This window comes from Carlito syrichta, unplaced genomic scaffold, assembly GCF_000164805.1.
Source record: "Carlito syrichta isolate Samal-C Ts95f unplaced genomic scaffold, Tarsius_syrichta-2.0.1 Scaffold287970, whole genome shotgun sequence".
Taxonomy (NCBI): domain Eukaryota; kingdom Metazoa; phylum Chordata; class Mammalia; order Primates; family Tarsiidae; genus Carlito; species Carlito syrichta.
This window is the reverse complement of record NW_007232066.1, coordinates 43,003-47,252: the sequence shown is the minus strand read 5'-3', so window position 1 is coordinate 47,252 and position 4,250 is coordinate 43,003. Positions and strand designations below refer to the sequence as shown.

The window sequence follows — 4,250 nt, the reverse complement described above, 5'->3', positions numbered from 1 at the left end:
AGCCAGATGGACCTAGAAGGCCCCTGCACCCTTGGCCCAAAACCCCAGAGGGACAGCAGGGCCCTGTGTGACCCCCGGCAGCCCCTCCGGCCCCACTCAGGCCTCTGCGCCCATCCTCCTAGGCGGCCTAGGCTCCCTCCCCATCCATTAAAACGCCACACTCCTTGCCCCCGTCTGTCCCATCACATCTTCTGCCCCCCACGATCGCTCGTTTCTTGTTTTTGCTGGGGTCATCCCTCCCTCCTGTACGGTGAGTCCCAAGCTCCCGGAGCTGTCGCTGGCCTCTTGTCCACACGCGGCAGACTCTCCAAGGGCCTCCCGTCTCCTCTCACCCGGGCTTCAGCTGACCCCACAGGCCTGGGTGCAGGGACCCACCAGGGCCCTCGAGTCAGACGCCCCCGCCCCCAGGCCCCGCTGGGCCGAACCCGGAGCAGGATGAGGCCCTGGCACCACCTGGCAGGGAGCTCGGAGACCCACAGACAGCGGCTGTCGGGACACCCTTGAGGTCGGGAGGCATCAGGGCCTCAGGAGGAAATGCTGGGCGAACATTGCACAGAAAAGAACGAACAGGGACACGCTGTCTCACGCTGGGCCCACGGGATCCAATGGGTCTTCCCAAGGACCCTCCTGTCTCTGCACTGTCGGTGCGAGTGACGGCCCATGGCTGCCAGATGAGGGCTTGAGGCAACACATGCATCCTCTCCCAGTCTGAGGCCTGAGCCCGAGGTCAGAGTGCTGCAGGGCTGGCTCCCTCTGAGGCTCTGGGGGACCTTCCCAGGACCCCTCTGCCCCCCCGTGGCGGCTGGTGGGTCCTGGGCGGTCTGTGGCGCGTCGATGCGTCGCCCACCTCTGCAGCCGTCCCCTGGGGCTCCTCCCCGGCCACCCTCTCCTGTCTCTTTGGCAGACACCAGGGATCTGGATCTGGACCCGCCCTGGCCCAGGATGACTCGTCTGAGTCTTGACATCTGCAAAGACCCCATTTCCAAATAAATCCACCTCCACAGGTACTGCGGGTAAGGGCTTGAGCCGTCTTCTGGGAACACTGTTCAGCCCCTGAGGGTTCCGGTGCGTGACCTTGGAGGAGTCGGTCCCCTCCAGCTCCCCATATCTCACCTGCAGCCAAGGGTGACATGTCCAGCCTCTCTGGGCCATGGAGAACCCAGGACCTGTCAGCGCAACAGAGACGCCAAGGGGGACGCCCTCCAGGTCCCAGGCTGCTGCCTGATGCAGACACAGGCCCTGTGACTCACACCTGCACTCAAGAGTCACCCGCGCCTCAGGAAGCAATGCAGGCAGAAGCCTTAGAGGTGGCACCGGGAGGGGAGCGGCCATCACCCTCCCTGCCCGGGTCCTCCCCCACTGAGATGCTGGCGGCCAGGGTGGCCAGGCTGGCCCTCCTCTCCTGAGACATCTGGCTCAGCCTCCTGCATCAGGGAAGCCAGCGCTGCCAGGTGCCCCCAACCCTCCACAGTCAGCACCCGTCCAACGGTGAGGGAGGGGGCATGGGGCTCCTGGGGGCAGAATGGAAAGCCATCTGAAGGCGCCAAAGCCCTCCCCCCATCTCCCCGGGGTCTGTCCCGTGCCCTGGGACTCAGGGGAGCCAGGGTTCCCCCACCCCTGCTGCCACTCCCTTCCACTGGGACGGGTCCCCTCAACCCAGAGCAAACTGTGAGCCGGGGAGCAGAAGTTGGGCAGGTGCTCTCCTGGGCGTGGATTCAGGGGCGGAGGGAAGCCCGCCGTCCCTCCCAGACCCAGGGCATCCCTTGCTCTGCACCCAGGATCTCTCCTCCACCGCTGTCCCCAGGACTCCCCTGAGCCCAGGCTTCATGGGAGACCCTCCCTTCTCCTGGGGCTGGACTCGGTGGATGAGTGTGCCCTGGTGGGGACGCAGCCTGCGGCCTCAGGGACCTTGGCGCCCAGCATTGCTCGGGCACGCCCTCGCGTCCGCCTGCCTGTGACCCTGTCCCCGTCCCGACTCTCATTCCTGACTGCCTGGCTCCCTGGGTTCTGCCAGCTTTGGCCACATGGATTTTAGGGTGCTGCAAACACCCTGGGGCTTTGCCTCCTAGGAAGGTGAGCCCCAGGGCCTGGCTCCCCCACACAGCGAGTGGCCCACCCAGGTGGTTGCCCTTTCTCCTTTTAGTCTGGGAAATGTCTAGGGCAGGGCGCGGGCCCCTGGTACGCCCTCTTGGCCTCGTCTCTGATCCCCCTGCCCTGCCCCGCATGTCATCCCGGGCCCCTTCCGGGGCTGCCGTCGGCTGAACAGCGCCCCTGCCCTGCGCTGGAGTCCTAACCCAGCTCAGCTTTACTTGGGAACGGGCAGTGGCAGCTGGGCTAGGGGGAGTCCAGTGTGACCGCTGTCCTTAAAAGGGGGAATAAGAACACGGAGAATAACACAAAGGGGGAATAACACACAGAGGGATGGCCACGTAAGGACACAGTGAGAAGGTGGCATCTACCAGCCATGCGTGAAGCCCCAGGAGGAACCAGCCTTGAGCCCCTAGCCCCCAACTGTGGGGAGCAGAACTCGGTTGCTGAAAGCACCCGTGAGGTGCTTGTGACGCTGCCCAGGAGGCTACACAGAGCCCTTTGGGCTGGGCACCTGCCCACCTGGGGACACCTGCTCACCTGGGGACACCTGCCCTCCCCTCTTGGGGATACCTGCCCATTTGAGGATACCTGCCCACCTGGGACACCTGCCCACCTGGAGATACTGCTCACCTGGGGATACCTGCTTGCTTGGGGACACCTGCCCTTCTGGGAATACCTGCTCACCCGGGGACATCTGCCCACCTGGGACACCTGACCTCTTGGGGATACCTGCCCATTTGGGGGTACCTGCCCACCCGGGGATACCTGCTCACCTGGGGACACCTGCCTACCTGGGACACCTGCCCTCTTGGAGACACCTGCCCACCTAGGGGCATCCTAGAATGTCACCAGAGATGAGCCGAGGGTTACCCCACCTCCCCCCACAGGAAGCGAAGATGGGCTGGTTTCCATCCAGAGCAAAGCTGAGAAGAGCTGCCCCTTTCAACTTTCTTCGCCCGGAGTCAAGTCAGAGACTCGAGACCCTGAGGGTGACACAGGAAGTGCCGGTCCTGGACTACGCGAGTCACAGGCTTCACTAAATTAACCACACATGGGACCCTCTGAGCTCCCAGCAGGCTCCAAGCTCCAGAAAAGGGGGCCCTCACGTGTGGACAGCGAACGCCCATGGCAGGCACATCTGCTCTTCTGACAGCGGGAAACCAAGGCCCTGGGCTGTGGCCTCCCTGGGGACTGGTGCAGAGAAGCAGGGTGTGAAGCCAGGGCTTTCCAGGATGGTCTGCCCGGCCCACTCTATGAGCCCCCAGAGACACCGCCAGACACGTGTGCGGCGCTCGGCCTCGCAGGAGTGTGTGCAGGAAGACCTGCATCTCTGGCCCAGCCGTCCGGGCTGCTCAGGACCGGCTCCAGGACTGGGGCATGGGAGAATCTGAATGGCCCGACCCCTGCCCGGAGGCATGTGGGCGAGGACACCCAAGGTTCGCCAGCTGGACAGAACGGCCACAGGGGGCCCTGTGCACACAGCGCCCTTCCCATCAGGCTTGCTGCAGCCGGAGCACCAGAGGGGGGAACCGGGCCGGCGTGGGGACAGTGCACTGTCACCCAGGAGCAGGGACGCCTGCAGGGCCCCCAGGACCGCGGGGCTAGACTGCAAGATGGCCGGATGGAGTTCCCTCCCACGACTTCATGACCTCTACAGTTTATACAGCAGGTGTGTACTCACCTCCTGCCATCCACAGCACTCCGCAGTTTACACGGGGCTTCACGTGCATTGTGCAGCACTCTACAGTTGCACAGGAATTCACGCCCCACCCTGGGAAGGCGAGTGGCAGCCCCTGGGGCTCCCGCCTGGGATGCCAGGTCACTGGAAGGCTCTGACAGCAGCAGGCCCTGAGTCTATGAGTGTCCCCCGGGACGAGGACACAGGGGACCTGAAGGATCCGCCGAGTGTCCCCTCTGCCCCAGCACCTCCACACAGACTGAAAGTTCTGAGCGCATGCAAATGATCCAGGCCACAGAGCTGCCTGATAAAATCACGTCTCAGAAACAGCTGCGGCTCCTGATTCACACAGAGAACCCGCAGGCCTGGGGGGCTCCCCGTGAGCTGCAGGGCGGGGTGCGCCAGGGGACCCAGGATGGGGCCCAGGCCTGCCGGGAAAGAGGAGAAGCAGGGGTGGAGGAGTGAAAGGCGGAGCGCTGGG

At 64.4% G+C, this 4,250-nt stretch overlaps 1 protein-coding gene across 1 annotated transcript in view; it reads right to left on the bottom strand.

Annotated features, from left to right (window-relative positions):
- The window catches only part of ADAP1 (ArfGAP with dual PH domains 1), a gene marked incomplete at its 3' end in the record, with an annotated part of 47,344 nt that overhangs the window by 12,545 nt on the left and 30,549 nt on the right, over positions 1 to 4,250 (bottom strand). The gene's annotated exons all lie outside the window — the stretch shown is intronic.